This window comes from Lactuca serriola, chromosome 3 (genome assembly GCF_051521515.1).
Source record: "Lactuca serriola cultivar US96UC23 chromosome 3, Lser_US96UC23_V15, whole genome shotgun sequence".
Classification (NCBI taxonomy): domain Eukaryota; kingdom Viridiplantae; phylum Streptophyta; class Magnoliopsida; order Asterales; family Asteraceae; genus Lactuca; species Lactuca serriola.
In genome coordinates this window covers 3,375,863-3,393,796 of record NC_136410.1, presented here as the reverse complement: position 1 = coordinate 3,393,796, position 17,934 = coordinate 3,375,863, and the positions used below count along the sequence as shown (strand labels likewise).

The 17,934-nt window shown below is 35.4% G+C and overlaps 1 long non-coding RNA gene across 1 annotated transcript; it reads left to right on the top strand.

Annotated features, from left to right (window-relative positions):
* The first annotated feature begins 831 nt into the window (after window positions 1-831).
* Window positions 832-2,047, top strand: LOC145094236 (uncharacterized). Its single transcript, XR_013703234.1, has 2 exons — window positions 832-1,353; window positions 1,867-2,047. It is a non-coding gene; the product is annotated as an uncharacterized LOC145094236 (long non-coding RNA).
* The last annotated feature ends 15,887 nt before the right edge of the window (window positions 2,048-17,934 follow it).

Here is a 17,934-nt window from a genome sequence, read left to right as displayed (position 1 = left end):
TTCAGTAAATGGTAAGTTTCCTTGCTTTGAATTGATGATTTTTAGTTTACCCTTGTGATTCCATTTGTGTTTTTGTTATTGATTAGTAACCCAACTTATCTAAGTGTTGCTAAATTTCTAGGCCCGACCCAAGGCATGGACGGCTTGGGCAACGACACAAGGCAGCAGATTCAAGAGGGGCATGCCCAAGTGCATATGTAGTAATTCCATTATAAGCATGATTCTGTTGGAAAGCGAACATATCTATGAGAACGAGAAGCATATAGCATTAACGTAAATCTAGGCGGTAAAATGAAGAACAAATTGAGTCGACAAGGGAACATATTGAAGAAGACGAGGAGACGTTTGAGTTGATGAGGTTAGCCGTTAATAATGCACAGGTTGCAAGAGTCTTAATCTAACATGTTTCCACTATTTCTCAAATATTTATTGATTCATTATCAGGGTCTTACTAGGTACACGATTTTGTCCTTCTATATGCTATGATAAATATAAACCAAAGAATTAACTCGCAATGATTTATACTCTTATTTTTTTTAAATCTATGTATCATGATTTGTCCTCTCTTTTTTATCTCTGTATCAGGTAATCCAACTGATACATATTATAATCAATATATAACTAATGAGTATTAGATATTTTATTTAATTGCTATTTGCTTTCTTATAAGATATTTTTGTATTCGTGCAAAATTGCTAAGTGGTATGAAAATTGTGAATGAATCGATAGATTTTGTTACCTAATTGATAAGCAAAATTGTTTATTAATTTGCTTTTTTTTTCTCTGTGACTATACGTTTGGTTATGCTTTCTGCCTGAACTTGAATATTTCTTCCTTTATATGGTTTTTGTCGGTTACATATATATTTTGTGGATTTTTGAAATAGTTATCAATCAAAGGTAAAATGTACTTTGGTCCATGACATTGGAAACATCTTATACATGTAATGATTTATGTGGATTGGTGGTGTAATTATGAATCGGTGTTCTGGCAAATATGATGTTTGAATGAACTTTGTTAAAGAATTAGTGTTTATTAAATTGTTTATGTGTCAAATCTCCTCTAAAATCAACAATGATATTATCCGTTTCCAACCTAAAATTAAAATTTTGCCCTTCTCTCTCTCTCTCTCTCTCTCTCTCTCTCTCTCTCTCTCTCTCTCTCTCTCAACAGAAATGAAGATTTATTCCACCACTAAGTCATCAACATCATCCACTCTGCTACTTCTCAAGAGATAGCAATGAAATCACCTTCCAGCTGCTACCACCATCTCTGCTGTCGAAAATCCGACATTGTTGGTGTTTCCATCAACCGTCTAATCTTACCCCTGTCAAAGATCTCTACTATGCGAAGGTTTGATATCTTGAAGATGCTATCTTTTACTATTTTGATGCCCCATCATTGATTTGTTATTGCACCATGCCATAGGTTTTCTTATCTACATGTAGTTCTAATCAGAAAGCCAACTTTTTATTTTTGACCCAAATATTTGGGTATACTATACATATGTTTTGTTGTTTGTATGCTACAACAGTTTAGGATCAGAAGTAACAACCTAATTCGACTTATGGTGTATATAAGTGTTTTATTTATTTAATGTCCAATTATGGTGTTTCTTGACATGAAGTGCTTTATTTATTTGCAAACCAAATGTTTGCTAATGTCTATGTGAATTTGCATTGCTTGATGGCTCATGGCTCATGTAATTGATAGATAAACCCATTTTTAATGCAATTTTATCTTGAATATGAGTCTCCTTTACCCTTTTATTAATTTAATGCAATTTTAGCTTTAATAGAAATTGCAACAATAAATCGTGTATCATTTATGTGCTTCTTTTGTGTAACTATAGTTTCTTTGATGCAGAGAGGAAGATAGTCGAAAGCTCTCTTGTAATGGTTGACAAATTGAATTGTTGTCTTTTTCTTGTAATTTGGTTGATCAATATATTATAATCTGTTGTTATTATGGAGTTAATTTTCGTTCTTTTTGTGTTTTTTATATGTTTCTTCAATTTTATAATTGCTTTGAACAAAATATTTGAGAAGTTGGTTCCTTGGCATTCTTCATTTTAATTAGAGATAATTTGAAAAAATAAATTGTTATAACCTTGGTTTGTTTTATGCCTTATGGAAGATCCGATGGTGAAGGTTAAATGTTAAAGAGTCAAAGCTCCTTGGAAGCTATATTCATTTTTTTTCCTGTTTGGAGTGGAGTATCTGTTATGTCTTTTAGATTATGATTTGCTTTTAGAATAATATGGGTCCTTTATGCTATTGAAGCTCTTGCTTTTGGTAAGAACAAGGCAACCTTATAAGATTGTGCCACTCTTATTGGAGGCTAGCTGGGTTTTTGATGTTTCATAATTGCGAAATGGTAGGTGGCAAAATGGGCAAGATTTTCGGCCATTAGAGGGATAGCTTCATCACATGTATGTTATGACGAGCCATTTGTATCTTATTGCTACCATCTCAAATATATTAAACGAATTGTTTTAACTTTTGTACGTTAAAAAGATCATTGTTTCATTAAAAAATCATGTCCTAATTAAAGTTTCCATAACTTATCTTTTTTATTTGGTGATAAATTTAGAACTAATAATAAGCCATTTAAACTCACAAATTTAATGTTATTTTTTCATTTCAATACTTATAAAAATTAATTCATGATTATTTACAATTGAGAATCTAATGCTTTTTTTTTTTTTACAGTTATTAATTATTTTTGTCTATATAATATTTTTAATAATATTGACTGTGATTTTCACGGGTTATAACCTAATTTTCTTTTAATATTTGTGTATATTATATGTAGAAAATAATTTTGGATGGAATGAGTAGTATATATAACTTTCTTATAAATATTTACCCATACTCAATTACTCTCGATTTGTTGCTCGAATTTATTTTTTTAGTAACACATCATTATTTATTGTTTAATGTGTTTTACATGCATGAGATCATCTAATGTGAGCTCTTATATTTATGTTATGATCTACAAGAAAAATATATGATGGTATGAACAATGAACATTCGTTATAGAATTCTACACCTCAATTGTGAGCACCCATCAAATAGCTCTAATTCAGATAATCAATGTTAACGTTATCGATATCCGTTGGAAGAAAAATGCCTACTTCTTGCTTCCATTGCCTCCATCTCGTACATATGTATTATACATCCTTTAATCCTTGTTGTAGGTTGTATATTTGGAAAGTCAATGGATTGGAGATGAGATCCACTGTGACAGAACTTTCTAACTCTTTCGTTTTCTTTCCAAAAACCCAATAAAACATTGCTAATTAAATCCATGCTTCCGCTTATTTAAAAACCCCCAGAAAAAGGACGATGAGGAAATCTGACTTTCATAACCAAATAACCAAATTGTATAATAGAAAAATATCTTGATTCTTGAAGTCGAAAATGAAGAATGAAAAGTAATGATGCATGTTATGATTTCACGTCGGGAAGGGTCTGTGTAAAATTCAAGTATCAAAGGGTTTGCTATGCTTCTTTCCAAACTTGATTGATGTTACGATGAAAGACGCAGGCAGAAAGAACAGTTCATTGTCATTGTGGATATGTTGGCTTTTCACAAGCCTTTTAACAAGGGTATAGCAATGAAATAGTAAAACAAAAGAAACAGAGCACAAAACTGCTTAAAGCTTATAACTTTTGGAGCCTTTATTCACTAGATTGAAAGGAAAAAGTGATAAAACACAACGTTCACACTAGCTACCTATTTAAACAAAGGAAAGTGATAAAATTTCTGCAACTACCCCTACTGGCTTAAGACCCGGACTTCAACATCCAACATGGCTTGAATTATTCAACACATAATAAAAACATGACATAAAACAATTAAATCTATTTCTGAATTATTCCATCATTCTCCTCCTAATTCAGAAATCATACCTTCATCACTCCAAGGAGACTTCTCATCTCCTCAAACTTCAATCTTCCCAATGATTTGGTTAAGGCATCAGCCTTTTGCTTCTTGCTACAAACATGGATGGCAGAAATATCCCCATTTTCAATGCATTCTTGGATGAAATGGAAACGAATATCTATATGCTTGCTTCTGCCATGGAAGACTGGGTTCTTCATCAAGTCAAGTGCTGATTTGTTATCAACTTTCAGCTCAACAGGTGGTATATTTTTCCCGGTTACTTCACTGAGTAGTCTCCTTAACCAAATCCCTTGACAGGCTTCCATAGTGGCAACCATAAATTCTGCTTCACAAGAGGAGAGAGTCGCACATTTTTGCTTCTGTGATGCCCAAGTGATCAGATTTTCATTCACAAAGAATGCCATGCTACTAGTGCTCTTTCGATCATTGACATCATTTCCTAAGTCACTGTCTGTATACCCTTTTAGCGTGACTGGTCCCTCTCCTTTTGAGTACTTCAAGCCAAAATCCAAGGTGCCTTTTATATACCTTAAAATACCCTTAACTGCTTGTAAGTGATTTATAGTTGGCTTTTCCATGAATCGACTTACAATGCCCACATCAAAAGTTATATCTGGCCTGGTGTGAGTTAAATACCTCAGCCCACCAACTATACTTCGATACTCTGCTGGATTTACCAATTCAGATCCATCTTCTTTCTTGAGCTTGAGCTTGTGTTCCATGGGAGTCTTTGTAGGGTTACGGTTTTGCATACCTGTTTTGACAAGCAGGTTCTTGGCATAGGACTCCTGCTTTAGTGTAATCCCACCTTCCTTCTGGTTCATTTCAATCCCCAAGTAGTGAGTTAGAAGTCCTAAATCACTCATCTCAAATTTAGTGTTCATCTCCTTCTTAAACTTCTGAGCACTTTTGGGGCAACTCCCTGTTACAATTAAATCATCTACATATAGTTCATCATACCTCTTGGTATAGACAGAGTACTCATGAGCGCACCTCGTGAAACCAATGTTCTTTAGATGTCGATCCAGGCAAGCATTCCAAGCCCTAGGAGCTTGTTTGAGCCCATAAAGAGCTTTGGACAACCTTAAGACTTTGTTTGGCTCTTTTTTCTTCTCATATGTAACGCCCGAGTTTCAGGGCTAAGCATATTTGTCAATGTAATAGTCTAAGTCAACTCTTGTAACTCTTTTTGAAGTAATAAAGATGAAATATTTGAGTATTATGTGAATTATGTGTGTTTATGTGTTTATTATTTAATTATAAATGTATAATTAATAAAGAATAAAAATAAGCGTCAAAATTAAAGTGTGAGATAAGCCCGATATCTCTATATAAAGTTGTAGTGGTCGAAACAAGGATTTCGGGGATATAAGGAACGCCGAAATCCGAGTTATAACGAAGAAGTTATGACCCGTCGAAGTTTCCGACAGAACCGGCACGATACCGAGAAGCGTCAATAGTGAATTTACGATAGAGCGAGATTTAGCCTTAGCGATCTAAACGAAAGTCGTAGAATATGTTAAACTAAGAACATCGATAAAAAGAACGCTCAAATCTGACTTCGTATGAAGAAGTTATGATTTTTCGAAGTTTCGGATTAGCAGTGTACAGCCCGAAATTCGAATATTAGATCGAGTGATTTTTAGCAGACACGACCTAAATGAGAATCGAAGATCTCGTTAAAAGTAGCGTAACGAGAAAAAGACGGGCGAAAACGGATGTCGGATGAAGAAGTTATGAGGATTTAACGGATCAATCCTGTCCCGGCCCGTTAATAATATAAAATTTAAAATCGAGACAAAATTAGCCGACAGAGTCTAAACGAAACTTGTAGAGTATGTTCCCACCTTTGTGTGGATATAAAGAACGTCAAAAACGGAGCTCGTATGTGGAAGATACGAATTTTTGAAGTTAGGACTCGAAAATGCGAAACCTGGTGCGAGACTGATGACGTGGCACGATCCCAGTCGTCGCTTGCGGCCCACGGTCCTCGCTTTGGATCTTGACACCTGCCCTCGCTTTACGCCCAGTGTCCGAAGTCTGTACACCCCGCATACCTTCGCTTCTTATCCACTCCGAGGTCGGTCCACGTGCGAGCCAGTTGGAAGTCTTATCCGAGGAGTACGCCCAACGTAATTTCCGAGATCAGGCGCCTATAAAAGGCATGCGAAGGGTCCGAACTTCTCACTCATTTTTCACTCCAAATCTCTTTCTCTCTCTAGTTACTTTCTCTCTCTACAACCCCAAACCCCCCATAAACCCTAGAAAAACCCCCTAACACCCTAAGGAAGCCCCGAGGCTCTCGGAGTCCCGAGAAAAATAAGTCTTTCGGTTTCGAAACGCTGCTCCAATTAAGTTCCGGTTTTCGATAAAATTCGTTGTAAGTGTGCTACGCTTACGCAATTTTTTATATAGCTTTCAAATAATTATAGGAATGTTATTAGGTCCTTAAAATAATTATTTGAGCTATTATTATGAGTTATATTGAGTGTTATTAACGCTTATATAATAATAATAATAATAATAGTCAGACAATTAATTTGTCGCGGTTATCGTTAGACTAAACCCTAGTGGTATCGATACTAGGTTTTATCGAAGGAATATCGTTTTGAGAGTATCGAAGTGTTGTCCGAGTGCTGAGTCACCACCTTTCAAGTGAGTGCATAGTTACTTTCAGCTTACACATAGATATGAAGTATTTTACACAAATTACGTGCTACATGTGCATATTATCTGAATACTTGCTATCTATGCTGGATGAACATTGTTATACATGTTTTCAATGATTTGAACTGTATATGTATTTTATATCTACAAAAATGTTGGGGTAAAACATGGGTAGATGTAATAGGTGATGAGTGATAAAATGATGAGAGGCCTCGATGTTGATGTTGTTTATTCTGTCATCTAGCGGAGTATGGATGACGACCACAGACTCTTCTAGACAGTCCAGTGGAACACTAGCAGGCTCGCAACCTGTAGGTGTTTGTGAACGATGTGTTCACCGGTGTACTCCATACCCCACATGGTTGCCTTTAGGACATTTATTGTTAAGGAATCCCCTTAGCAGTAGTGTCCGTCCCGATGATGATCCTTAGACTAGGTCCCTTTTGATAGGTGTTTAGGGACGTAAAGTGAGGATAACGGGAACGGGTAATCGGGTTATTGTTGATTGATGAAATTAATAAACTTATTTATTGTGGGTTGAAAACCCTATGTGCTCACCAGGCTCCCAAGCCTGACCCACTCAGTTTTATGTATTACAGGTAGTGGCGCTTGAGCATAGATATGATGTTTGGACGAGGGATTATGGATATAGGCTTTTAGATATGAAATAATGTAGTAAGGCTTATATTGTAATGTTTATGCTTTTGATCGGTACGAACATGACATCCCAAGTCTTTTAATGAAATACATTTCTATGGAAATGCTTTTGATAAATCTTTATCATATTTTGTTTTGGGACAAATTCCGCAACACTTTTATTTAAAAGGTTACTCTGATTTTCAAACAAAGCATAAACAAACCGGTCTTTTCTGGCCGTGATTTTGGGGATGTCACATCATAACCCGGTGGTTGCGATACGTAGACTTCTTCTTCTAGATTGTCGTTCAGAAATGCCGATTTGACATCCAAGTGGTGTACATTCCACCCATTTGTACCTGCTAGAGCTAGAATTAGCCTCACTGTTTCGATTGTTGCTGCTGGGGCGAAAACTTCTTCATAATCAATTCCATGCTTCTGAACATATCCCTTTGCCACAATCCGAGCTTTGTGCTTGACTATTTTCCCACTTGGATCCTTTTTCAGCTTGAATACCCATTTTAGACCGATGGCCTTTCGATTCTTTGGCAGATCGACTAACTCCCATGTTTTGTTCTTCTCAATCGATGCTAATTCCGCTTCCATTGCTTGTGCCCATTCTTTTTCTTTGATCGCTTCGACATATGAGGATGGTTCTTCACCATTACGAATCAATTGAAGTTCTTCCAGGGGTATGTGGATTTCATCTGTGGCCTCGTACAGATCGGTGAGAAGCCGATATCGCTTTGGAGCTCCTCCGCCGGTGGAGTTGGATGTGGTGTTCGACGTTGGTGTGTGAATTGGGGAATCTTGCGGTGTGTTAGAATTGGGTGTATTTGGGGAGTTTATCGGTGTACCCGATTGGCTTGAACCCGGGTCACCCAAGTCATTTGACTGGTCAAAATTGACCAGTCTTCATTTAAATCTGACGCCATGTTCCCTTGATTAGGAGTATCCAGTACCCAATCACCGATATCATCATCGAAATTAAATCCTTCAACAATGAAGGTGATCCCTGGTGTCTCCTTTATCTTCCCGCTATTTTCCCACGTCCATGTCTGATTCTCGTCAAATATAACATCCCGACTAATATACATCTTTCCTGTATTTGGATCTATTAATCTATAAGCTTTCGTTCCTCTCTCAACTCCCAGATGAACAAGACGGATACTTCTATCCTCTAATTTTTTTAAGTGACTCTTTGCAACCTTCATGTGAGCCACGCATCCAAATACTCTTAGATGTTTGATATGTGGTCTTCTTCCCGTCCACATCTCATATAGTGTCGAATTCTTCAAGGCTTTTGTTTGAACTCTGTTTAGAACATACACAGAGTACATTACAGCTTCTCCCCACAGAGCATGAGGCATTGACATGGTATTCAGGTTGCAACGAACCATCTCCAGTACCGTTCGATTATGTCTCTCCACCACTCCATTTTGCTGTGGAGAGTATGGAAAGGTGTAATGCCTCTCTAACCCAGTCTCGTTACAATACTTTGTAAATTCATTTGATAGAAATTCACCACCACGATCAGTTCTGAGCACTTTTATCCTCTCTCCAGTCTCCGTTTCTACCTTCCCTCTAAACATCTTGAACGTTTGAAGAACTTCGTCCTTTGTCTTCATTAAGTAAGCCCACATTACTCTGCTATAGTCATCCACAATGAGCATAAAATATCTGTTTCCAGCGGGTGTGGGAAGTGTGAATGGGCCACATAAATCACCATGGAGTAATTCCAGTTTCTTCTTTGCTCTGTAACTCGTCTGGGATAGGAATGGATTTCAAGTCTGCTTTCCCATCAAGCATCATTCACATGGCTGTGTGGGGATTTTCATCTGAGGCACACCTTCAATTAGGCCTTTATCGACCATTTGCTTCATCGAATTAAAGTTGATATGGCCCATTCGCTTGTGCCACAGTCATATGGACTCATCAGTTTCAGCAACTAGGCAGATGGGTGTGATCTCTCTAGCTCTATCTTATAGAGTCTATTGCATGACCTTCGAACCTTCATGAGCAACTTTCTAGTCGAGTCATGCACCCATAAAAACAGATCCTTGATTTTTATCTCATCTCCACCTTCTGCTAATTTACCCAGGCTAATGATGTTGCTACATAAATCGGGTATGTAGTACACCTCATCTAGTTTTCGACACCCACCATCTTTGTATTTGAAAACTATCGAGCCTTTGCCCTCGATTTTCACTCTTGATTCATTTCCAAATTTCACAAAACCATGAATTGATTCATTCAAATTCCTGAATTTGGTTTTGTCTCCAGTCATATGGTTACTAGCACCTGTATCCAGGTACCATATGCAAGATGACTTCTTTGGATTGCCATGGGTTCTCAATTGGGGACTGAGAATTTCTTCATTCAGGAACACTAGGCTCTCATCTTCACATGTTGACAGCAACAGGGCAGGCTCATCGTCGTGATGTTCTTGGACCAGGTTGTTCTCGTGGGTTCGTTCTTTTCGTGGGTTCTTACATTCAGATGCGTAATGCCCATACTCTTGGCAATTATAGCACTGAATGTTACTTTTTTCATGGCTACTCGATGCACCATAATTGCCTTCCTTATGGTGATGCGTTCCGCCTCTGCCGCCGCGATCACCATGACCTCCTCCGTTTCTCCCTCTACCTCTGCCACGACCACCACATGTGCCACCCGATCCACCACGGCTCGATCTTTGCTTTGAGTCACCTTCTGACTTCCTTTTGTTTCGATCGGACCACTCTTTGTGAGTTAATAGGAGCTTCCGATCATCACTCTCACCTAAGCTTTTCATGCGTTCTTCATATGCTTTGAGTCTTCCGGTCACCTCTTCAACGGACATTGACTCCAAATCTCCAAATTGCTCGAGTGTCGAGGCAATCTGAAGGAATTTGGACGACACCGCCCTAAGTAACTTCTTCACCACCTGAGATTCTTCTACCTTGTCTCCCAAGGTTCGTAACATGCTGACTGAGTTAATTACTTTTCCGGTGAAGTCATCAATATTCTCCGTTTCTTTCATGCTCATGGCTTCTAGTCCAGCCTTGAGTGTTTGGATCCTAGCAACCTTCACTCTATCGGCTCCTACAAACATAACTTTGAGAGCTTCCCAAGCTTTTTTGGCAGTCTTCTTCTCCGCCAATGTTATGAGCAGATCCTCCGGTATTCCCTGATAAATGGCAGCCAATGCCATGTTATCCTTCTTTGCTTCAACAAGAGTGTTGGCTGTTCTGGATTCTACTGCATCCCAAACACCTTGAGCCAACATAAAGACCCTCATCTTAATTGCCCATGCACTGTAATTGCTTCTAGTCAACATCGGATAGTGTAAAGTGATTTGCCCATCTTTGTCACCATTTCCATTGTTGTTGCCCGCCATTTCTTCTTTTCGGGGTTGATACTTGGGCATGTACCAGGTATGCTCTGATACCAAATGTTGGCTTTTCACAAGCCTTTTACCAAGGGTATAGCAATGAAACAGTAAAACAAAAGAAACAGAACACAAAACTATTTAAAGCTTATAGCTTTTGGAGCCTTTATTCACTGAATTGAAAGGAAAAAGTGATAAAACACAATGTTCACACTAGCAACCTATTTAAACAAAGGAAAGTGCTAGAATTTCTGCAACTACCCCTATTGGCTTAAGACCCGCACTTCAATAGCCAACATGGCTTGAATTATTCAACACATAATAAAAACATGACATAAAACAATTAAATCTATTTCTCAATTATTCCATCAGGATAAACAAACAAATAATTTTTGTGTCCTGGGAATATAGTGTTACAAACAAGTCGGTTCGTTTTTCATTCGATGTTATCATGTTAAGATGAGTTCGACATGTCGTATCCACTAGTAAATAGCAATGATCCCACTTTGAAAAGAAGGCAATGGTCGGTCGAAAAAACCCATTAGCTATTTACCATATTCTTTTTGATGATTAGCATTTTCGAACATAAGATCAGTAACCATGTGCGCTTGGGGTTCTCGATCAAGTCCTACTTTTTCTTCAATACTTGTTCCCATTGATTTGATGTTTATAAGTATATATTCAAACTTTTCGCAGCTGTATATCATTGACCTTAACTCATGTATCTATGATTGCTTCTAAACACTATGTTTGAATTACGTACGTGCAACACGAGTGGTGATTGGTATATTGATCTCTGGGTCAGATTTTGTCAGAAAATTACACGTTGTACATTTTCTAAAGATAACGTTATGCGGCTATGTACACTTGTAGTTCTAAGTGTATTCCATAATTAACTTTGACTGCATTTAGACATGTTCATTTCCAAGATTATTGCATAACAATGAACATTAAAATACACATTATAGTTGCGATAATGGGAGACAGAGACTTTTGTTATCTATAACCAAACTCTAAGTGGGTCATCGCTATTATTCTTCCACATCACTTGCCATCATAATGGGGACATACCGACTCCCTTCACGTTGTTTTGGTCAATTATAAAGTAATTTGCACTTGCTTTAATCCGTAAATAGTAAAAGCGTCTTAATCAATTAGTGTTGCTTTGTATTGATTGGCTGCTATCTTGAGTCGATACAGTATTGTTAAAAAGAATTCCTTATCTTATGCAGTTCGTGTTCATTATTGTGATTATGACGTTTAGTTTGGAGAGACGCTTTTATGAAATTGAGCTGTGAAATCTTTTTTTTCTCACTTAAATTTGAATTGACATGTGGGGTGCTTACATGGTATACCCTTTGGGGGGCTAGGTAATCCTAGTTTTAAGTTTCAAAAATGAAAAACCTTTATAAGTAGGGTGTCCCATGTTAATAGGACATATTGTCCCTCTTTATTTGTCCTTAAGTTGTATATTTTATTTAACTGTTAGAAATTAAGTGCTAGCACGTTGTTTTGCGGGAAACAACTTAACTGGATGGTCCCAAACCCAAAAAAAAAAAAAAAAAAAAACTAATGAAAACATGCCACAGGTTTTCACAAGCATTAAATCTTATGGCCTTTAGTAGATAACCCTGTTCGATAATTCTTGTATTTGAATTGTTAATGGTCCCAGTATATTAAGTTATTGAAAACATTTCAGCTGTATCTTTTGTAATGTAGTCTTGTTTCTTTCTGCACAAGATATGCTTAATCATACTCGACTTACCCTTTTTAAGTATTACTTTTCTTTTATTGTTCTAGTATTAGGACATGAAACTGCAATTAATATCAGAGGCATTGTAGCTGTTTGAACATGACAGTGTGATTATTCTGGCAAGAAAACCAAAAATGTTGTTTTGTATTGCTATACAAATTAAAACAAAAGGCTGTGATCTCTAGCTGTAGATATATATCCATCTTGCTTTTTAAAATGTTTAGCCATAATCAAACCTCCCGAGCTCGTTATCAGAGTAAGGAACACATGTATAAAGCTTCAAGATTTTTTCAGTTTTAGTGTTCGGCAAGAAGTACTGCGTACATTATATAGATAGCGAACTTTGGGCATATCCTGAAATGTCCTTATTTTTGTACGTAGCAAGTTACTTCTAGTATTAATTTCCCATCATATATATATATATATATATATATATATATATATATATATATATATATATATATATATATATATATTACAAAGAAAATTAAAAGACTTTCCCTTTTTGGTGTGGGGTTTCTCTTGTGCAGTAAATAGGGCCACATTGGAGTATATATTTGACCAAAATGCTGAGGATGTGAACGTAGATCTTTATTACCCTAAGTTGAGATATGATTGATATGTATAAATTGGCAGGAAGATCAACAGTTGAAAGATACGTACAGTATGTGTCTTTTGTATTCTTTTTAAAAATTTATCTGTAGGCATAAGAGAACAAAACGAAAAAGGTTCTCTTTTATCCTTGTGTTTTCATATTTGGTTCTGATAAAAATATATAAAGGTTTTAACTTTACCATCAAGAAATGTTTATATTTGTTGACTTACCCTTGTGAAGAATTGCTATTGCAAAGCACATGATAAGAAACATAAAGCATGCAATGCTCATCATTTGTTTGACTAACTGTACGCTATAAAGTTTTTTTGGCTAAATCATGACATGTTCGATGGGTTCCAACTTTCTTGTTCAAAAGCACATGCAAGTATCGTAAGTATATGTTATCATGTGATGGTGATCTTACTTACTACATAAGTCGTAACAAATGATATGTTGATCATGTAGCAACTAAAGTTAATTCATCTCTTTATACGAGTAAGCTCACATATACAAAGACATTACATTCATGGGAAATAGACTTATAAGATAATTAACTTTTCTGTTTGTTCACATATCGGTAATTATTTTTTTTTATACATTTGGGTAACGAACTTTTTAGAAATATTCATATATGACCATTATGACCGGCGTTAGCAAGTTACATCCGGTCACAATGTTCATATGTGAACACTTCCAAAAAATCCGTTACTTAGATCTGTACAAAAAAAATAGTTATTCAGATGTGAACGTATCGAAAAATTAATTACTCTGATATGTCAATTTCTTTTTTTTTTTTTACCTTCTACTTTTGATTTGATATAAAATTTAACCTAAATGGTAATATTATAAAACCACACCATTTTGGTAAATATCTTTTTAAATACACTACTTTGTTAAAAAAAAAAAAAAAAACTTTAAATTTGACATGGAAAAAATAATACATCGTCGTTTTATAAAATTTTATTGTTTAAGATATTAAATATAAAATTTTAAATTTACTAGAGACTAAAAATACCAGAAATGAAGACCAATAATATAAAAAAACACGTCGTTTAATGAGTTAAAGCTTAGAATGTTGTTAATAAAGTTTCATTTTTGATTTGCATTTCGAGTTATGGTTTTCAATTGTTCTGGTTCTCCGATTTTTCTTTCTGGTATCAATTTTCTTTTCATGCAAGGATTGTGATGCATTGGGTTGTGGTGGTGGACAATTCGATGAAGAGACAGTGAGTTGTAGTGTTGGTTCGCCGGAGTTGAATGACCGAAAAAAAAAAGATGGTGAAGACGTTGATGTCACTAAAGATAGAAAGAAAATAGAAGTTTAGGTGGATGAGAGATGGGATGGTCACTGGTGAGAATTAGATTAAATTTCTCAAGTGTGGTTTCAGGTTTAAATATATAAAAAAATAAATACATACATAAGAATATTAATTAAAAATAAATTAATGAGGGTACAATAGTCTTTTTAGGTAAGACGGGGACCAAACGTGCAAAAAAAAAATAATCTGTAGCGGTCATCCAAGTTAAAAAAAAATAAGTTAGAAACCAAACGCACAAATTACCCCAAACCATAAGGTCATTTGTGTAATTTACTTTTAGCTTTTTAGTTTGTTTGGATAATTGTTTCTTTTACACATCTAGGTCATCTAGGTATGACCATTATGACCGGATGTAACTTACTACAGCCGATCATAATGATTATATATAAACACTTCTAAAAAGTTTGTTATCTAAATATTTACAAAAAAAAATTAGTTAATAATATGCAAATAAACCAAAAAATTAATTACTTTAATACATCTATTTCTTACCTCGATATATATAGCAGGTGGAATAGGTACGTATTGTTATTGAACATTGGTCATTAAGTATTTGACTCCATTTGTAATAAAAATTAGAATATTTTATATTTTGTAGAAAATTAGGTGGAAAGCATTGAAGTCAAGGCGGAAGAGGGGCCGATGGAGGGTGGTTTGATGAGTTTATATTTCGTTTTTGCACATTTTATTTCTAACTTCTAAGTTTTCTCAATGGTAGATATTTCCTGTTTAGCATTTATTGCCAGTTGTTTTATTCAACTTTTAATATTTTTTATTCTACCCTTTTACTTGAATATATTGATCATATGATCGAGTTGAGTCTTGTGGCTAAATTTGTTTATTAATTTCAGATTGATGGAATTAGGTGGATCATGGGGGTTTTCGCTGGCGCTGGCTGAGGTGGTTGGAGGAGACGGTGGTGGTTGTAATACTTAATTGTATATAATAAGAGTGGTTTAAGGTGCTCCGAGGTTGTATTCTATATTTCCTTCTTCCCAAGATTAGAAATTATTCCAAATGGCTGAAATAAATAATATTCTTTTCATTAATTTATTCTTTCTTCCGTTTTTCTTTGTCCATGATTAATATTCTTATAATGATATTACTTGGGAGATGGTAGTAATCATTGGTAAAAATTAGAAACTACAGTTTTTATTTGTACAAAAGAATTATGTAAACGTAGTTGTTAAGTTATAAAATTATATAAAATTGATTTTTTTTTTATTTTCTGTTAATATAAAATCTAAAAGATTTCAAAAGCTCAATGCCGACCAGACTCATAAAAACTCTCAAAATCTATTCAAATAAGTTTTAGACTAGAATTTTATATTTAAAATAAATACTACAAACGTCTAGTGAATTAATTAATTTTTTTTTTGTTATAATTAAAAACCTTTCAAAAAACCCGATGCCCTACACACCCATAAGTCTTTACCTACGTATGTAGTATGCACCTCTCACAATTTTATATAAGAAATTAGTCATATCGATTTGGAAACAATATAACAACAAAATTATGTCAATCATTAATCAAGATTTAAGAAACAATGGACAAAGCCCATATCCTCAAACGCCTAAAACACAAGAAAAAACACACTCCCACTCTTAGATCACATGACCATGTCTAGTATCACTCTTCCCGCACCCCACCACCAATCACCTCAAACTAATGCTTACTTTTAACTTTAATACATTACATCATTTTCAACATTAACAAAACGTTTTTAGACATATTCATTTTCAAACTTTAATCACTAAAATGATGAAAATATATAGTAATTCAACTTTAATACATTACATCATTTCTAAAATTAATAAATCGTTTTGGATATATTCATTTTTCACTAACCAATAAGGGTATCAAAAATGTTAAGTAAGATGTTCTTAAGCCAATAAGTTATAGACTCAAAGTCATTTTAACATATGTATGGTTCCATAAATTGAAATGAACTTCTTTATGTTTTGATATGTTTGTACCAAACAAGAATCAATTGGAATCAATTATCATCATCCATTCTCGCTTCTTCTTCTATCAGACACTTCTCTCGCAAATGTTGTTGGTGGATCAAGATTACTTGGAATTGTTTTTTCTATAACTATCTTGAGAATGGGTTGAAAACATGATTCGACATGTTTCTACAAAGAAAATAACTTTGGAGCAAACTGGATCTTGAAATGACAAATGTACAAGACTTACCATCAATGTAGAAGGCCCATTAGGTTTTATACAAAAGCCAAAACTCGTTCAACTAAGGTTAGCCAGGTCACCGACCTATCAGAATCTGCCAACCAAGTTTGCTAGTTGGCTCGACCAATTCTCAAATTGTTGTCCTATATTGTAACATCCATATTTTCAGGTGTATGTTTTGAGACTTGTAACTTTTGATTTTTGGGGATTTCTCGACTCCACAGCGTGGTGGAGTGTTTACCACGACATGATATTCATTAAACCACTGCATCGTGATAAACCTTCCACTATGGTGCAGTGACAACTAGGGTGCAAACCATAAAGCTTAGGCCTTGAGCCCTATCTAAACGCTCTAACTTCTTGGGTTGCCATATTTCGCTTCCCCAAACCTCAAAAGACATCATCCTCTCAAACCCTAGCCTCCATACTTGAATTTTGAGTTTATCCTATTGGTTTTGTGAAGCTTGAGGAAGAAGGAACTACTTTGTGATGCAAGGAAGCAAGGAACTAGGTTAGATCCATCATCTACTCCAGATATCCAAGTCATTAGAGGTATAAAGTTCATACCTTGACCATTATATAGCTTGATCTATGTTTTGCTCATTTTTGGGTTGTTTTTGTTGGGTTTTGAGCATTCTAACACTCCTATGGTGTACATGCAACCCTAGAAACCTTGGATCTATGTTTGACTAAGATACATGCAAAATGATTTTCCAAGGTTCATAATCCTATCTAGCATACATGGGGATCTTTTATTCTAATAGTTAGTAAGAATTACATACCTCTTTGTAGCTTGGATTCCTTTGAAACCTTGTGAGCCTAGCACCTCAAGTGTGATGCCTCAAATGCTTCACACAACACCAAGTACACTTCGATTAACTCTTAAGAGAATGAGAACACTTAGTATTTCGGCTAGCCCTCTTTTGTTCACTCTAGTGGCCGAAAATGGTGAAGAATAGCTTCTTTATATAGTATGTTACAATTAGGGTTACACCATGTAAACCCTAATTGTCATGACCTTTCATTTTCATGACCCATGGGTTATGTAACCCCCATGGAGCATCCATGGAGCATCTTATGGGTTTAACCCAACTTGATAATCCATGGAGCCCTAGCCCACTATATAAGTTATGGATGATTGACACAATCAACCCATATATTTAATTAGTCTTCTTTTGATCACATAATTAATTCTAAATTAATTATTGATCAGTACTAACTAAATATTATTATTCTTATTATTAATATATTAGAACTTATAATATATTAATAAACCATAAGTGTCTTATTTCTCTCATTTAGTCTATCCAAGTGCATGATGCCATGCAACCCAAATGGACCATGTCGGGTCGGGTCAAGTACATACCAAATATAGTTATGGACATAGACACCATATCCAACAGTCTCCCACTTGGATAAGTCTAATAACTATAGTTGCAAGTATGACTTCAGGAACCGATCAGCAATCGTAGCTCTTTCAAGGTCTCTCAGAACTGA